The sequence below is a fragment of the Trachypithecus francoisi genome, unplaced genomic scaffold (genome assembly GCF_009764315.1).
Source record: "Trachypithecus francoisi isolate TF-2019V2 unplaced genomic scaffold, Tfra_2.0 Lachesis_group18, whole genome shotgun sequence".
In the NCBI taxonomy this organism is placed as follows: Eukaryota; Metazoa; Chordata; class Mammalia; order Primates; family Cercopithecidae; genus Trachypithecus; species Trachypithecus francoisi.
This window is the reverse complement of record NW_022681463.1, coordinates 2507396-2526253: the sequence shown is the minus strand read 5'-3', so window position 1 is coordinate 2526253 and position 18858 is coordinate 2507396. Positions and strand designations below refer to the sequence as shown.

The following is an 18858-nucleotide window of genomic DNA, read 5'->3' as shown; positions in this document are numbered from 1 at the left end:
AGTGCTGCACGGCCTGGTCTACATGCACAGTACGGCCTGTTCTACGTGCACAGCGGTGTGCTGCGCCGCCTGGTCTACGTTTGCAGTGAGTGCTGTGCGGCTTGGTCTGTATACACAGTGGAGTGCTGTATAGCCTTGGAAAAGGATGAAACCCTATCATTTGTGACAACATATGTGAACCCAAAGGACATTCTGTTAAGTGAAATATGCCAGGCACAGAAAGACAAATCCTGCATGAGCTCGCTGACATGTGCACTGGAAGACAGGGGAACTCGTAGGAGCAGAGTGGTGGTTGCCTGGGGCAGGTGTGGGGTGCGCCGGGAAGATGTTGGTCAGGGATGATTGTACAGTATGATGATCATAACTAATGAATTTCTGAAATTGCCAAGAGTAGATTTACGTGTTCTCACCACTAGGAAATAAGCATGTGAGTTAAGACATGTGCTAATTAGCTTGATTTAGCCTTTCTATTGTGCATACGTACTTCAAAACATCATGTTGTACGCTATAAATAAATACAGTTTTTGTCAGTTTAAAAAAAAAGATGCTAAATCACACTTACAGAGAAATATGAATTAAAAACACACTGACATACTGCCTCTCGCTAATCAGAAGTTTAGCTGGAGAAGTGGGGAGGGCTGAACTCTCCCGTGGCATGGCTGCCACAAATGGCATGACCTCATCACGCGAACTTGGCAGTATCTAGTGAGGTCTTAGACATATTTGCCTTTTGACCAGCAATTCCACTTCTAGGAATCTGTCCCAAAAGTACTCTGGCAGAAATAGAGTTATTTGCAATTTTTTAAATAGTCTTCTAGTCTTGAGTTTGAATTGGCAGCATCTGTATAAGTCCAGTGTCTTTTATCTTAAAATGCATGGTTTTTAGATCTGTCCATGGAAAAAACTGAACACAGAGAACGCAGTTGTGGTCTCTTCATGTCATTCCCACCGAGAGAATCTGGAGGTCTTTGGAGAAATGACCAGATCTGGGGGAAAATGTGCCCACCGAGCCTACAACATCTTGTTCTACCAGCAAGCGCAAGACTAAAAGGCAATTAATGACTCTTTATAAAACATAAACACAATACAATCAGTTCCACAGCCTCTGATCAGGAAGCTGCTGGCATCACAGAAGGCGAGTTGGACATTAGCACCTCCCTTGGTGAAGTGCTCTTGCCAAAAAAGTAAAAGTAAAAGCTGAACCAGAATCTGACCAGGCATCTAGATGTTAACTGTCAATTTATAGAAAATACGGGGAACAGAGGTACATGATAAACACCTCTGAGGCGGCGTAATCGACAAAACCCAGATCATGTGACGCTCCACACAACAAATGACCTGGTTTCTCCAACAACAACAAAAAAAATTGGAAAGATAAAAGAATCAGCAGGAAAACCTGTCTATCAAAAGAGACTCAGGAAATAGCAGCCAATTGCAGTCTATGGACTGGATGAGATTTTGATCCTAGTTCAAACAAAATGTGTCTAGAAAACAGAGAAAAAAATAACAGGAGAAATTTTAACACTGGCTAGATATTTAATTCTGAATAATTATTAATTGTATTGTGGCTGTGGAAGGGATTGTATTGTGTTTATGTGTTATAAAAAGTCATTACCTTTTAGGAATATTTGCTGGACTCTGTATGTGTGACAGTTCTGTGCTGCCTGGGGTTTGCGTTGGATTGACGGTGAGCAGCCATTGTTGGGGATGAAGGTGAAACGCGGCCGGCCGTGCACCAATATTGTTGCAGTCATTGCACTGTTTCTGATGTTTTTGACTTGTTTGAAATTTCTATGATTTAAAGAAAACTTTCTATAATGTAAGTTGAGTGGTAGACACTGCCCTACCTGCTTGGTTCCTCAGTTTCCTAAGCACTGCCATGGTCTTTTTTCCTCACAGTCATAATTAATTCTCTGTGTGAATGTGCCTAGTTATAATCCTTGGAAATGTGCACAGAGCCTATTTCTGTCTAGCCATGCCAGCAGTTACTGTCACTTGCAAAGATGCTATCTAAATGGAAAGGAACTATGTCCATATCTTTCAAATAAATATGGTGCTTTTTTCCTCCCCCCACATCCAAAAAAGTCATGATGACGCTCTACTCCTAGTTTTTTTTTTATAGGCGCGTTGGCATTGTTAGTGTCTGTGAGTAGCTGGAGTGTGCACTCTGAAACTTTAATTTGCCTGTTGTATGGGACACACACAGGACTAAGAGACACATGTAAAATGCATGTGGTCTTGGCATGGGGAAAGGGCCACATGTTTTTTAAAAACAGTCTCTGGCAGCTCTGGAACACTTCCCTGCAGGGGAGATGAATGTGCATGCTCCTCCTCAGACCCTCCTTGGGAGGACTTCCCAGCTGAGGGCCTTTTCTGGCCATATATGTGGATGAGGGTCTGCGCCTCCTCCCGGCTGACAGCCTGTGGCATCTGCAGTGGGGCTGTCTGTGGCTGGCACCTGTGGACACAGAACCAGGAGACACAAGCCAGCCTTTACTGGATCATGTTAGAGCCAGGATGCGCCTCTCACCTGAGCTGTTTGGCGTGCAGATGACAGAGCTTCAGAATCCTGGCTGTGTCTTCTGGGGCCTCCCAGCGGGGAGGGAGTGGTACTCAGTGTTTCCACATCCCTTTCTCCTGTCTGCACAGGGAGCTCCAGCTGTTGGCTCATTTTTCCTTTTCCTGCCATGGAGAAACCACGGACTTACCTGATCAGTTTTACATCAGTTCTATAAATGGCCGCTGGGTTTCTCTGTTCAAAGGGGTATTTGCTGTTTATTCCTGGATTCGTGGTTGCCCTTAACATGAATCTCTTCCCCCGATGCCTGCGCAGCTGCAGCAACGCTGCGGTTTGTTCAGCTTTGTGGCTGCAGGGTGCTGTCGCAGTTTGGTCTTGTTGGCACACTGCCACTTAGAGGCCAGGAAATGGGATAAAGCCGTTTATCTTTTATTGGGATGGGAGCCTGCCCTGTCCGCCTTCTCTTAAATGCATTAGTAAAACCACTGGGGAAAAACAACAGGGAGTTCATTTGAAACTCATTTCCAGGTTAACTCTTCACACTCCTGATGAAATCTGTGAAGTGCATAGAGTCTGCCCCTGCCCTCGGGGCCCTCCACAGCCGGTGTCAGAATCAACAGGTGGACAGAGCTCCAGACCCTGGCCCCTTACCGCTGGCCACAGCATCCTGAGCACCCTGCCCAGAACCTCCGGCCTCGGGTTCCTCTTCTGCGGAAAGCAGATGATGACGCCTGCATCACGGACGGCATAGTTGGGACGGCGGAGTGACCACAGACTGGGGAGGCGACTTGGGAAGGTCACTATGGCTGAGTTAGCAGTGGGCTGCTCGTTGTTTTCTTCTGTTTGTGGCCATCCTTTCTTTCCCAGGTGACCCCTGTTTGTGACATTCATTCTTCCCATTTGTCATTGAAAATCGTTGCTGGTCTATATACACAGCATAGTGCTGTTCTAATAAAAACCAACGTTCTGATAAAAACCAGTGCCAGAAAAGATGCTCCGAATCATTTGTCATTAGAGAGTTATTTATGCCCCTACACACCTGTTAGAGCAGCGGCTTCCACAAAACCTCGTGACGCCTGGTACTGAGGAGGACACAGGGCATGGGGAGCTCTCGTTCGCTGGGATGGAGCGGAGGGAGTAGGGAAGACAGTATGGCTGTTACTTCCAAAGCTAAATGCACTCTTACCATACGGTCCAGTGATCTTGCTTCTTGGTATTTACCCAAACTAGTTGAAAACTTATGTCCACACAAAAACCTGCACATAAGTGTTTATAGGAGCTTTATTCACAAGCACTAAAACCTGGAAGCATCCAGTATGTCCTTCGATAGATGAATAAGCAAACTGTGGTCCATCCAGATAATGGAATATTATTCAGCAGGGAAAAGAAATGGGCTAAGTCATGAAGAGACATAGAAGAAACTCAGATGCTTATTGCTAAGAGGAAGAAGCCAGTCTGAAAAGGCCACAGACTGTATGATTCCAACTCTGTGATATTCTGGAAAAGGCAAAACTATGGAGACAGTGACAAGATTCATAGTTGTTGAGAGAAGAGAGGGGTAAGTAGGTGGAGCTCTGGGGATTTTAAGGCAGTGAAACTACCCTATATGATATAATGTATTTGTCAAAACCCATAAAAATGCACAGCACAGAGTAAATCTTAATACCTGCAAATTTAAAAATCATTTAGGACATGCCTGTAATCCCAGCAGTGTGGGAGGCTGAGGCGGGCAGATCACTTGAGGTCAGGAGTTCATGACCAAACCTGGCCAACGTGGTGAAACCCCGTCTCTACTAAAAATACAAAAATTAGCCGGGCGTGGTGGAGTGTGCCTGTAATCCCAGCTACTCAGGAGGCTGAGGCAAGAGAACTGCTTGAACCCGGGAGGCAGGGGTTGGAGTGAGCCGAGATTGCACCATTGCACTCCAGCCCAGGTGACAGAGTGAGACTCCATCTCAAATAAATAAATACATAAATAAATAGCAAAAATCATTTAGGTCAGAGGGGTCCCAGGAAATTCCGGAATGCAGACCAAGACATGAGAGCCAACCTGTGCTGACGGATGCATGAAACCGCCTCAGGGAAGGAGAGGAACAGGGTGCTGACCTGTGTGACTCGGCACGAGTGGGGTCTGTGAAACTAGAGGCAAAAGAAGCCACACAAACACCCCAGACTCCACTTAATTACGTCGTTTCCCATAGATACAGTTCGGTAATGCTGATGCTGCTCTGCCTGAAGCTGAAACTGAGGGATTAGGTGAGCGGCTGTCTGCAGTGGGAGCTGCTTTCTCACCGCTCCAGGAGAGGCTACAGATGAGCAAGGAGGAGTTGAGAACCACCCGTGTTGTAGCAGCAGGTGTGCGGCACGCTTAGCTTAGTGAAGGTACAGGTGGCGACATACAGTGTGCACACCCCATAGCACACACGTGCCTCTCCTCGCCCTGACAGCTGAGAGGGCCTGGAAGCAGCAGCACCCAGTGTCCACGAGCGCCCCCCGATGGCCAGATCTTGGTTTCTAATTCCATTCTTCAGTAGAAGCAACAGGGCTTCTTAGAGACACCGCGGATTCTAGGATGGGGGCAGGAAGTATGCAAGACGAGACTGGATCATCTTACAGTGCCAGAAAGGAAGGAACAAAACAAACAAAACAAAATCCAAACCCACATGGATGGGGGCAGGCCAGAGGGACGCAGGAACCACCGAACACTCCCTACGGCCAAAGCAGAACAACTTGAGCAGCAAAGTCAAGTCTCATTGTGTTATAACCCCAAGAATGAGATGAAGAAGCATGAGTCCACACTGATATAAATGATTGAATAGATATTAATACATGACTGGAGAGAAGAGGTAAGTCTCCCCTGCAGAAGAATTCCCCATCTTTCATGTAGATGAGTTGCCGTCAAGGAGGGGAGCTCAGATCCCGACTTCCTGAGCGTGGGATGCGCACAGCTATGTTGTTCCAAAGAGTTCAAGATGGAAAGAGAGAGAAAGAGTAACTTCCCAGCAGAGGACCTGACGACCTCAGCCAGGCGATCGAGGTCAGCACCGATGGTGACCAGGTATGTGGACGCATGTGCCCTGGGTAAGGCGCGACCAGGATGGCACTTTACTTCTGTGTTCCTCCTCCCCAAGCATATCCTCCCCACTCCAATCACGAGAAAGATGTCAGACTGCAACAGAGGCTTCTAGTATACCTCACCAATAGCCCTCAAAACTGTCAAAGTCATCAAAAACAAGGGAACTCTGAGAAGCTGTCACAGCCGAGAAGAGCCGAAGGAGGCAGGAGGACTGAATCCTACAACAGAAAAATGTATTAGGCAAAAACTGTGAAAACCTGAATAAACTGTGCATAGTTAATAATAGTGCATCAATATTGGCTCATTAATTGCAACAAAGGCACCATAAGCTTAAGATATGAATATTGGAGGACACTGGGGGAGGGGTGTGTGGTAGCCCTATTCTATGTCAGTTTTGCTGTAAATCTGAAGCTGTTCTAAACAAAGCTAAACAGAGTTAAACAAAGTTACTTAAAAAAGAAGCATCTCAGTGCCGTCAGTGGGCCTGTGTGGCCCCTCCTAGGTATTTGTATTTTGGCAAAAGAGAAATAAACGACTTTGGCTGGGCACGGTGGCTCACACCTGTAATCCTAGCACTTTGGGAGGCCAACGCGGGTGGATCATCTGAGGTCAGGAGTTGAACACCAGCCTGGTTTCAACATGGTGGAACCCCGTCTCTACTAAAAATACAAAAATTAACCTGGTGTGGTGACACCCGCCTATAATCCCAGCTATTCAGGAGGCTGAGACAGAATTGCTTGAACGCAGGAGGTGGAGATTTCAGTGAGGCAAGATTGTGCCACTGCTCTCCAGCCTGGGTGACAGAGCAAGGCTTCATCTCAAATAAGGAAGGAAGGAAGGGAGGGAGGGAGGGAGGGAGGGAGGAGGGAGGAAAGAAAGAAACAATTTTAACCACAAGCTGAGGAGCAGGTGTGCTGGGCCCAGAGCCTTCTGGGAGACCCATAGCCTCCTGGAGGTCCAGGCTCTGGCCCTGCAGGAGTTGGCTACAGTTGTGTGTCTGATCCGATGGGACTTTCAGAGACGCCCAGGCTGCCATCTTCTTGGGCTCTGTATTCAGGGAGGTCTGCATGGTTGGAATTCCGGAGGTTCCTCTGCCAGTCGTTCCTCCTACCAGGAGCTCCTGTGGAAGCAGTGCTCCAGGAATACTGAGGTCTGTTCTGTCACCAGCCCTGCGTCTACTCTCCCAGCCCTGGCTCTAGCAAGAGGCTTGACAGCCCTGCGGGTCAGGACCAACCAGGTCCAGCCTCATGCCGCCTCCCAAGCCCGAGTGCTGGGACCATGCACTGAGGGAGGAGAACAGGAGAGGTCCCAGGATGGCCCTGGCTGGGCTGCAGATTCAGAAAGTGGGGTCTGGGATCTCGGTATTTTTCTTCTAATATGTGAGCAGGTGTTTTCATTATTTCACACAAATATTTCTAGTAGTGCACGAAATGGAATCTGTTGATGTTAACTCTTCATCCTCATGACAACCCTGCGAGGCGTGCCCGAGTCTTACTAACCCATTTCATAGATAGCAGAAATCATCACGTAGCTGGCCCTTGTCCATTGGTCAGCAAAGAGCAGGCAGGAGAACCCAAGCCGTGTCCCTGACGGCTCTGCCCTGCAGCCCCTGTGGCGGGCCCAGAGGATCCGTTTCTAACAGATGTCTGCAGGAGGAAAGGGCACTCAGCAGGCATGGCCTGGGTTTCTGCTGGGCAGTCTGTATCCAGTGCTGATGCCATCTGCAGGTACTGACCTCCTCCTGAGCTCTGCCCCCTAGTAAATACATAGAAATCAAAATTCTCATTTTGCTCATTTCATAAAACTTCATCCAGCCTTTTGCCCATTCATTTATTTGCTCACTGGGTTCCTGGCTTTTAAGGTATAAGGAATCCATGTCTTAACCCTGTTTCCCACCAGGGGCTGGGATCTGGCCATTCACTTGTGCATCCACCTCCCTGGCAGGGACCCTGGTGGCAGATGCATGGAAGCCCCCTGCTCGCCACAGGAATGTGACTGTCACCATATGCAGCATGCCCCTGAGGCCCCCAGCAGCCTGCAGGGCACACATCCTTCCCACTGTAGCAACAGGAATCCCAGTCCACAGCGGGGAGGCTCAGCACTGTCTCCAGAGGGACCTGCCCTGAGTCAGGCATGTGGTCTGCACATCTTTATCCAGTGCCTGTGACAGGATTGCCACGGGGCCAGGGAAGGGGCCGGCAGGGTGAGCTAGAACAGGGCCTTAAACTGCGCTGTGCCTCAGCACCCTCCAGGCTTGTGCAGCTCAGTTCCCTGGGCCCCACATCCAAAGTCTCTGAGTCCGGAGGTCTGGTGTGGGCTCCAAGAGTGTGCAGAGTTCCAGGGGATGCTGCCGCCGCTGCTGCTGCTGGTCTGGAGACTCCACTTTGAGAACCACTGGTTGGGACCCCGACTCTGTCTCTGGCTGTGCTGCCCGTTCTCAGCCGCCCAGTTGCAAGCAGATGCTGTCACCGTGACTTGGGGTAAGAGGTCACATGTGCTGGGGCTGTGTGCTGGGGCGGCCCTTCCACAGGCAGGTGGAAAGTTGGAGGCTACTAAGCACTGCCTGGTGCTGCTGGCCTCCCGGAGACACTTCAGACACCCCACGTTACAAATAGGCCAGCCTTTCCCCATGGGCGCCCCTGCTACTCCCTGCAATGCTTGGGCCAGAGGCATTAATGGAGTCATTTGAAGCTTGACTTTGCTTTCCGGTCCTGGACACGTTAGTGTTCATGTTCCCCAACAAATAAATACTTTAGAAAAGGTGATAAGATCACATTACAAGATTGAAATCCAGCAAGGCGGTTGAATTGTGTCCCCTTAAAAGTTGTATGTTGAAGCCCTAACCCCCAGTACCTCAAAATGTGTTAGGGTCACTGCAAATGTATGTAATCACAAATGGCCCTCAACTTACAGTGGTTGGATTTAATTTTTTGACATTATGATGGTTCAAAAGCAAAGTGCATTCACTAGAAACCATACCTCAAATACCCATACAGTCATTCTGTTTTGCACTTTCAGTACAATATTCAATAAATTACATGAGATATTCCGTACTTTTTTTTTTTTTTTTTGAGATGGAGTCTCACTCTTGTCACCCAGACTGGAGTGTAGTGGTGCGATCTCAGCTCACTGCAGCCTCTGCCTCCCAGATTCCAGCGGTTCTCCTGCCTCAGCCTCCTGGGTAGCTGGGATTACAGGCACGTGTCACCATGCCTGGCTAATTTTGTATTTTTAGTAGAGATGGGATTTCATCATGTTGGCCAGGCTGGTCTCGAACTCCTGACCTCAGGTGATCCACTTGCCTCGGCCTCCCACCAAGTGCTAGGATTACAGGAGTGAGCCATTGCATCTGGCCCCATACTTCATTTTAAGACAGGCTTTCTGTGACATGATTTTGCCCAACCGTAGGCTAATGTGAGTGTTCTGAGTTGAGATAACTGGGCTGAGCTGTGATGTTTGGTAGGTCAAGTGTATTCAGTGCATTTTCTACTTACGATACTTTCAATGTACACTGGGTTTATCAGACATAACCCCATCATATGTTGGGGAGCATCTGTAGTTAAGATGAAATCATACAGGAGTGGGGGTTGCCTAGTCCAATATGACTAGTGTCCTTATAGAAGGAGGAAATCTGGACACAGGCACAGGGAAAAGGCCGTGTGACGATGGAGGCCACGATGGGGGTGATGCGACCACAAGCAAAGGAGCACCAGGGATCAGGAGCAACTAGCAGAAGCTGGGAGAGGCCTGGACCCAATCCTTCCCTCACAGCCTCAGAAGGACCCAGCCCTTGGCCGGGCATGGTGGCTCTTGCCTTTAGTCCCAGCACTTGGGGAGACCAAGGTGGGTGGATCACCTGAAGTCAGGAATCCGAGACCAGCCTGGCCAACATGGCAAAACCCCATCTCTACTAAAAATACAAAAATTAGCTAGGTGCAATGGCATGCACCTGTGATTCCAGCTACTTGAGAGGCTGAGACAGGAGAATCACTTGAACCCGGGAGGCAGAGGTTGCAGTGAGCCAAGATCGTGCCACTGCACTGCACTCCAGCTTGGGCAACAGAGTGAGACTCTGTCTCAAAAAAAAAAAAAAAAAAAAAAAAACCCAAGAAGGACCCAGTCCTGCCGACACCTTGACCTTCAACTTCCGGCCTCCAGAGCAGAGAGAATAAAATTACTACTTTTTATGCCACCCAGTCTATGGTGCTTTGGTCCTGCAGCCCAGGAATAAACACAGTTTTCCTAATCAGTCTCTGCCATTTAATGCAGTGAGTGAGCTTTGGGTGAAAGCCTTTGATCTAATGCTAGTTATTTGGGAAGAGATGTTTTGTGGGGAAGAAGAGAAGGAGGTGACAAGGGGTGTGATTTATTCACTGGCAGCAGAAAATTCAGGGATGTCTTAACAAGTTTATTTACCTCAAACTGCTGGTAAAAGATTTTTCCCTAATCTGTAAATAATCTGAAATGTTATACAGTATGCTCCCAAACATTTATAATTCAGGTTATATTAGGAAATTGTTTCCTAGGACATGTCTTTTCATAACAATGGAGTGTAGATACCATCATCTCTGATGTAAAACGCTGTAGAATTTGCATGTAACCTACATGCATTTCCTCGTAGACTTTAAATCAGCTCCAGGTTACTTATAATACCTAATACAATGTAAATGCTGTGAAATAGTTTTTACACTGTATTGTTTGAGACATAGTCATGAGAAAAAGTCTGTCTATGCTCAGTACAGATGCAATAGAATATTTCAATCTGCAGGAGATTGAATCTGCAAATCCAAACCTCACAGATATGACTGTTCTCCATCACTGTAAAGCACAATAATTTTACTTAAAATGATTATTTATGTATGTATGTATTCATTTATTTACTTTTGAGACAAGAGTCTCGCTCTGTTGCCCAGACTGGAGTGCAGTGGCTTGATCTTGGCTCACTGCAACCTCTGCCTCTTGGACTCAAGCTGTTCTCCTGCCTCAGCCTCCCTAGTAGCTGCAATTACAGGCACCTGCCACCATGCCCAGCTAATTTTTTGTATTTTTAGTAGAGATGGGGTTTCACCATATTGGCCAGGCTGATATCAAACTCCTGACCTCAAGTGATCTGCCCATCAGCCTTCCAAAGTGCTGGGATGATCACTTTTTTTTTTTTTTTTGAAATGGAGTCTCACTCTGTCACCCAGGCTGGAGTGCAGTGGTGTGATCTTGGCTCACTGCAAACTCCACCTCCCGGGTTCACGCCATTCTCCTGCCTCAGCCTCCCGAGTAGCTGGGACTACAGGCGCCCGCCACCTCACCCGGCTAAATTTTTTTTTTCTTTTTTTTGTATTTTTAGTAAAGACGGGGTTTCACCGTGTTAGCCAGGATGGTCTTGATCTCACCTCGTGATCCGCCCGCCTCGGCCTCCCAAAGTGCTGGGATTACAGGCGTGAGCCACCGCGCCCAGCATGATTACATATTTTTTAAACTCCAGGTTTGAAATTATAGTATGGTAGATGTTATCTTCACTTCAAAAGAAATCTAGAACATGTTCTTAATACATTGTTTAGAAGCCTTAGGTAAAGCTGATGGTAAATTATTTTGTGAACAAAAGTTCTTTGAAAAGGAGTTGGGAGGAAAGACTATTCCAGTGAACGGTTTACAAACCTGGGAGCTGCAGCCTTTGGTGTGAAGGAAAGTGAATTTCAGAGAACGCAGGGAGGGTTTGGGTTTTATAATGATGGGTCCTGCCCAGGTCCCATTCAGGTCCATTTATACACATGAAGGATTCAAATTTGGTTAGTTCTGATTGGTTGATACAGCTAAGCCCTGATTGGGTGATGCAGTTGAGCCCTGATTAGCCAAGGCAGAGGAGCACTGATGGCTGGTTCAGGTGAGCACTGAGGGGTTGATTCAGGTGAACTGTGATTGGTTGGTTCAGGTGAGTTCTTTTTTTTTTTTTTTTGAGACAGAGTCTTGCTCTGTCGCCCAGAGCTGGAGTGCAGTGGCCGGATCTCAGCTCACTACAAGCTCCGCCTCCCGGGTTCACGCCATTCTCCAGCCTCAGCCTCCGAGTAGCTGGGACTACAGGCGCCCGCCACCGCGCCCGGCTAGTTTTTTGTATTTTTAGTAGAGACGGGGTTTCACCGTGTTAGCCAGGAGGGTCTCGATCTCCTGACCTCGTGATTCGCCCGCCTCGGCCTCCCAAAGTGCTGGGATTACAGGCTTGAGCCACCGCGCCCGGCCAGGTGAGTTCTTATGTGCTGGTTCAGGTGAGCACTGAGTGGCTGGTTCAGGGAGCTTTGATTGGTTGATTGTTCAGGTGAGCTTTGATTGGTTGATTGGTTAATTGGTTGATTGGTTCAGGTGAGTGCTGATTGGTTGACTGGTTAATTGGTTGATTGGTTCAGGTGAGCTCTGAAAGTCCAGAAGTTGACTAGAGGTGCGGGTTCTGGGGGTGCTCAGAGCATGTGGCCTGTTGTCGTCAAGCAGCCTCTTGGGGCTGTTGTAAACAGGCCCAGCTGGGCACTCAGGGTGGGCTCTTTCGGGTCCACATTTGTTCACAATTTGTTTCATTGTAAAATGAAGGAACTGCAGGAATGTGACTGCGGCAGCATTGACGGCAGATTTGGGACCTGAAACGGGGGTGTTAAGAGGCTTTTTCTTTTGTTTTGTTTTGTTTTTTAACCAAAATGGTCGATTTGAAAATTGAACATATTTTTGGCCTCAGTTTTATCATGCTGATGTCAACTGTTTAATATAAAAGACCTGCCTTTTGCGTGGCCTATGTAACCACCAACGTTTGGGCGCTACCAGGGCAAGGTTGTGGGGAGCACACATTCACTAACCTAGCTCCCACAACCACCGAGGCAGGTGCTGTGGCCAGGCAGGAAAGCTAGGGCAACTTGGAGGACCATGGAGGGCAGTAGGGCCAGTGCAGGGGGTGGGGAGGTGTTGGGTTGGAGGCAGCGACCTCCTGGCTTGCCACACGGGGACCAGGCAGGTTCTTCCAGCTTCGGAGTGAACCGGACATATAATGTTGAGGTGCGTCAGTTTCCTTATGCAAGAATTTCATTTCTCATTGTTTTCATAATAAATATTTTGTCTTTAAAAACATCTTGAGGCCAGGCGCGGTGGCTCAAGCCTGTAATCCCAGCACTTTGGGAGGCCCGAGACGGGCGGATCACGAGGTCAGGAGATCGAGACCATCCTGGCTAACACGGTGAAACCCCGTCTCTACTAAAAAATACAAAAAACTAGCCGGGCGAGGTGGCGGGCGCCTGTAGTCCCAGCTACTCGGGAGGCTGAGGCAGGAGAATGGCGTAAACCTGGGAGGTGGAGCTTGCAGTGAGCTGAGATCCGGCCACTGCACTCCAGCCCGGGCGACAAAGCGAGACTCCATCTCAAAAAAAAAAAAAAAAAATCTTGACACTTTTTCATGTAAATCTGTGTTTTATGATAAGTAGTTATAACTGGTTTACTTTGACACCGCCAGAAACTCTAGTTGTTCATTTCACTGTCTCATCTGTCTGGAGACAGGGAGTTTCATGAATGCATCTCCAGTGCCAGCACCGGGAAGGTGCCCAGGCTTTGAATGGAACTGAATGCAGAATTCTGGGGGCGCCGGGCAAGCCAGATGGCTTGTGGGCAGTCACTTCCTGCGGTCCGTTGGGGCGGGGAAGGCCCTGAGGGCCTGCCGGCTGTGTACTGCCTGGCCCAGCTCCCTGCCCACTGCCTATGTGGGTCACCTCTCAGTGGGTTTCAGGGACATGGAAAAATAGACAGCTTCCATTTTGACTTTGAAACCTCGTGTGCCAACACTTGAATATGAATCTTTTCTTATATATACGTGTACATTTAAATCTGTTTTTGCAGTTAGAATATATTGTTTTGCAGTCAATCTTCTGTATAGCTTTATGTGTATTACTATAAACATAAATGTAGCTACAAAAATTGCATAACGTATTCACTATGCACATATTTGTATATGTATGCCAAATATCGATGGTTCATTTCATGAGCACTTAACCACATCTTCATGGGCTTGCTCTGTAGTCACTTAGCTACCTATGCAGACCCCAGCATTTGGGTGGCGTGTGATTTAGAACGTGGTCAGCACCTTTCTTTGCTCCGAGGTCATGATCTCTGAGCCCACCCTCCTCCTTGTACAGTCCCTGGAGAGGACTGCCTGGGAGCATGAAGCCCAGAGTGACTGAATCAGACACATGCTCTGGATGTGAAATCCGCCTAGCAGCCCTGCTGTGTCTGGCACCACCATAGGGTGCATATTTTCACCATTTTTTCCACAGGGTCAGAGTGGCCATCATGGTTATCACATAAAAATGCAACCTACAAAAATTCAGGTCATCAGCCCATAATGCCACCTTGTTTTATCTTGGTGGTGTCTTGGTTTGCTTTAGAAACATGGTTCCTGGGATGTGTCCTGTTCACAAAGCCCAGGGTACAAGTCTGTGTGGTGTGTGTGGTGGCACTCCAGAAGGCCATAAGCCATGTATACATATATACATGTTCATATTATACATATTTCATATTATATATTATATATAATTCAAATATAAATTATATCAAACTATGTATTCAAATATATTATTAATTTCTATTGGAATTCTATTTGAAATAAAATTCCTAGTACATTTCCTTTAGGTGTAAAAGGAAAATAACTTATAGTAAAATGTAAATCTATTAGTATTGAGCACACTCTGTGTGTGGAGCATCCTGAGTGAACACAGGTGTAGGCGGGCACAGGTGTGGATATCAGGTGATTGAGTTCACAAATAGCTTTGATGTGGTCATGGAGTTTTCTGAAACTGCAAAACCTCTGGATAAAGTTCCTAAAACCATGGTCCAACTGTTTGATTTACACAATAATTTATTCTAAGAAAATCTAGTCTAGTTTTAAATAAGTAAAAAAATTCTGTCTAGTTACGTGTTAAATGAAGTGAATGAGTTCAGATGCAGGTAACCAAGTTTTGCCTGCAGGAATGTCCAGTGGGTGCAGGGACAATTTCTTGATGTGGTTCTGCTCCCCTATTGTGGGTGACCTAACATTCTCTCCACCCACCTGGTAGGCCTGGCCATGTCCTAAGTCCTTCTCCGCACCATCCCCACATGCCAGCAGAGGGTGCTGTTGGGCAGGAAAGGTGGGACAGCACTCTCCTGAGCTGCCCTTCTATTTTCCCTTCTGTATTTAGGGTTGACGTGTGTCCAAAGGATATGGTGTGTGAAGATGATGGGGACATTTTGGAATGGCATTTGGAAGAAACAGAAGTGCAGAGCCAGGAAGGTGCTTAGAGAGGCCTGAGAGATTTCTAGCAAAAACCTGGTAAGCTTTGAGGTGCAGGCTCCCAGAAACATAGCTGCAAGGAGCATCCAGCCGAGGCCTCATGCAGATGTGACTTAAAGAATTGCAGGTGACCACCCTCGGGGGGCTCATGTCCTCGCCATGTTTCTCAGTGGGCTTCTGACTGGTTTGCAGGGAAAGTCCATGAGGGGAATTCATTCAAAAAGCCCCACTGTCATTGTCCACGAGGGGCTGGTGGATGTCTGCAGATTGTCTGGTCCAGCATTCACTTTATTTTTAATAACAGCTTCATTTAGGCATAGGTCACACCATAACAATTCACCATACAGTGTGTACAGTTGAGTGGTTTGGACATATTCACAGAGTTGCACAGTGATCTCCACTATCTAATTTTAGAATATTTTCATCACCCCCAAAGCAAACCCACACTGATTAGCAGTTGCTCCCCATCCCCACTTCTCTCCAATCCCTTGTAACCACGAATCTACTTTCTGTTGCTATCGCCACCCATCCTGGACATGTCATGTAAATGGGATCATATGACTTGTGGCCTTTTGTGTCTTGCTGCCTTCCCTCAGCAGTTTTCAAGGTTCACCCATGTTGTAGCATGAATCAGTACCTCCTTCCTTCTTATGGCTGCCTGATAGTCCCTTGTCTGGATAGAGCACACTTCATCCATTCATCAGCTGTTGGACATTTGGATTGTTTCTGCTGTTGGCCATTGTGAATACTGCTGCTGTGAGCGTTCATGTACAAGTTTTAATGCGGATATATGTTTTCATTTCTTTTAAGTATATATGTAAAAGTGGAATCGCCTGGTCATACGGTAACTCTATGTTTAACTTTTTTTTTTAGTCTCGATCTGTCACCCAGGCTGGAGTGCAGTGGTGCGATCTTGGCTCACTGCAACCTCTACCTCCCAGGCTCAAGCAATTCTCCTGCCTCAGCCTCCCAAGTAGCTGGGACTACAGGTGCACAGCACCAGACCCGGCTACTTTTCCTATTTTAGTAGAGAAAGGGTTCCGCCATATGCCCAGGCTGGTCTCAAACTCCTGGACTCAAGTGATCCTCCAGCCTCGACCTCCCAAAGTGCTGGGATTATGGGCATGAGCCACCGCGCCCGGCCTTTGTTTAATTCTGTAAGGAACTGACTGTCTTTCACAGAGGCTACACTGTTCTGTGTTCCCAGCAGCCATGTGGGAGGGTTCTGGTTTCTCCACATCCTCCCCAACACCTATTCTTACCTGTCTTTTCTGTCTTTTATTCTAGCCTCCCAGTGCAGGTGAAGCGTATCTCATTGTGGTTTTGATTTACATTTCCCTTACAACTAATGATGTTGACCATCTTTTCACATGTTTATTGGCCATTTTATATCGTCTTTAAGGAAGTGTTTATTCATATGTGAATGCGGTTGTCTTTTTTATTGTTGAGTTGTGAGAGTTCTTAATGTGTTTTGGAGGCAAATCGCTCAGATTTGGAAACATTCTCCCAATTGTGTAGGTTGTATTCACTTTCTTAATGGTGTTTTATAAAACATAAAAGTTTTACATTGTGATGAAGTTTAATTGATCTTTTTGTTGTTGTTGTGCTTCTTGTGTGCTAAGAAGCCATCACCTAATCGAAGACTACAAGGACTTTCTCCTGTGTCTCCTCCAAGGGTTTCGGTGGTGCTCCCTCGGGCTCATCCGGGCCCGCGGTTCCTTCTGAGTTTCCTGAGGGCCGGGGCGGCTCAGGGGTGGGGGCGCAGCGCGTCCGCACCTTTGGTCCCCGCCGGCGCTGCCGGGACAGACGAGCGGAGGAGGAATATGTATTTAAGGCTCATTGGATCTTCTATTGGGCAAAATCGTTTGCTTGTTCTACTATTTAAGCACAATGTTTGGAGCCCTCGGCTAAGTCAGGGCAAGGATACTGCGGGCCTTGCTTCGCGGGCTTCGCGCGCGGCCTTCGTGCATCTCGGGCCGCTCCGGTGCTCGCCGCCGCCTGCGTGGGCCTCGCAGCCTGCGAAGGCCTCGCCTCCCTGCGCAGCCTGAGTTCAGGTGGGGCAGCCACGCCTGTGCCCGCGGCGCCGGTGCTGAGTCCCGACGCCATGCGCCCCACTCACGAGGCTGTGGTTTGCGGGTGGCGGTCGAGTTCTAGGGCCCCCGGCTGGAGTTGGCCGCAGAGCCCAGGCGCGGGGAGGGCGGCGGCTCCCAGCTCCCGGTTCCTGGCTCCGCGCCGCAGGCGTGAGGGCCCAGCATGGCCAACAGAGGGCGCCGGCGCCCAGGAGAGGCGCGGCCTTGGTTGCAGGGGCCGGGGCGCTGCGGCCCCGGCTTTGAGAGACCGGCCGCTTTTCCCCGCGGGGTGCCGCCTTCCAGGCAGCCTGCGCCTGCAACACCGCAGCCGGAGCCGGGGCTCTGCGCCTTCCAGGGAGGAGGCCCCGTGGAGGCGCCCAGGGCCTGGGGTCAGGGGCTTGGGGCGGAGGAGGCGCGGGGGCGGGACCCTACCGGCCAGCCCGGTGCCCGCGGGCAGACGGGGAAGGCGGGAGCGCTCGCAGTTCCCTCCAAGCAGCCTGCGGTGGCCCGGCTCGGGCAGGCGGAGATCTGGAAGCATTTTCTGGAAGCCTCCACAGGCTTCAGGCGGACAGGAAGGACCCGGCGGGAGGCTCAGCAGGCGGGGTGAGGGGATCCCGGTGGCAGCGGGGACAGCGCGGCCCCGAGAACTGAGGAGAACTGAGAGGGAGACGCTCCCGGGCCTCTCAGACCAGCATTGAGGAGCTGAGCCCTGCGGGCCAGGGGTTCACAGAGGGTCCCGGGCTGTGAGGAGAGGGTCCCGGGTGAGGGGAGGATCCAGGCTGTGAGGGGAGGGTCCGGGATGAGGGGAGGGTCCCGGGTTATGAGTGGAGGGTCCAGGCCGTGAGGGGTGGGTCCCGGGCCGTGAGGGGTGGGTCCCGGGTGAGGGGAGGGTCTGGGCTGTGAGGAGAGGGTCCCGGGCTGTGAGGGAAGATCCCGGGTTGTGAGGGAGGATCCCGGGTTGTGAGGGAGGATCCCGGGTTGTGAGGGGAGGGTCCCGGGTTGTGAGGGAGGGTCTGGGCTGTGAGGAGAGGGTCCCGGCTGTGAGGGAAGATCCCGGGTTGTGAGGGAGGGTCCCGGGTTGTGAGGGAGGATCCCGGGTTGTGAGGGAGGGTCCCGGGTTGTGAGGGAGGATCCCGGGTTGTGAGGGAGGATCCCGGGCTGTGAGGGGAGGGTCCGGGTTGTGAGGGAGGATCCCGGGTTGTGAGGGGAGGATCCGGGTTGTGAGGGGAGGATCCGGGTTGTGAGGGAGGATCCCGGGTTGTGAGGGAGGATCCCGGGTTGTGAGGGGCGGGTCCGGGTTGTGAGGGGAGGATCCCGGGCCATGAGGGGAGGGTCCTGAGCCTTGAGGGAGGGTCCCGGTCCTTGAGGGGAGGGTCCCGGGTGAGGGGAGGATCCCGGGCTGTGAGGGAGGGTCCGGGCCGTGAGGGAGGGTCCAGGTTGTGAGGGGAGGATCCTGGGCCTTGAGGGAGGGTCCCGAGCCACATGTGAGGGGTGAGTCCCGGGTGAGGGGAGGGTCCCGGACCATGATGGGCGGGGAAGATCCTAGGCTGTGAGGGGAGGGTCCCTGGCTGTGAAGGAGGGTGGGTGAAGAGCAAGCTCATGAGGCGCATTTACTGGGAATCCGTTGCTCTGGCCCAGTGATGAGTGGGGTTTGCAGACTGAGCCAATCCCTACAACGCGTGTGTGCCCTGGTGTCTGGAGGCAGCACAGAGGTTGTGACTGCTCCATCTCGCCTGGGTGAACACCTGGGTCTCTCTGTGGAGTTGGAGGATGCCGCCTGCTCAAGAGTCGCATTCCTAGTATGCGTGTCAGAAAGGCCATGCACCACCAGTGCTAAGCCACAGAAGAGCTGTTAATCTGTCAGTCCTGTCCTGCCAACCCTGAACGTCTGAAACAGCCAGGGAAT

General features: G+C 49.7%; 1 protein-coding gene and 1 long non-coding RNA gene across 4 annotated transcripts in view; both read left to right on the top strand.

Moving 5' to 3' along the window:
* The window catches only part of MCF2L (MCF.2 cell line derived transforming sequence like), a 195612-nt gene that overhangs the window by 23397 nt on the left and 153357 nt on the right, over positions 1-18858 (top strand). The window lies entirely within an intron of this gene.
* Positions 2586-3508, top strand: LOC117063488. The gene is made up of 2 exons (XR_004428950.1): positions 2586-2764; positions 3047-3508. It is a non-coding gene; the product is annotated as an uncharacterized LOC117063488 (long non-coding RNA).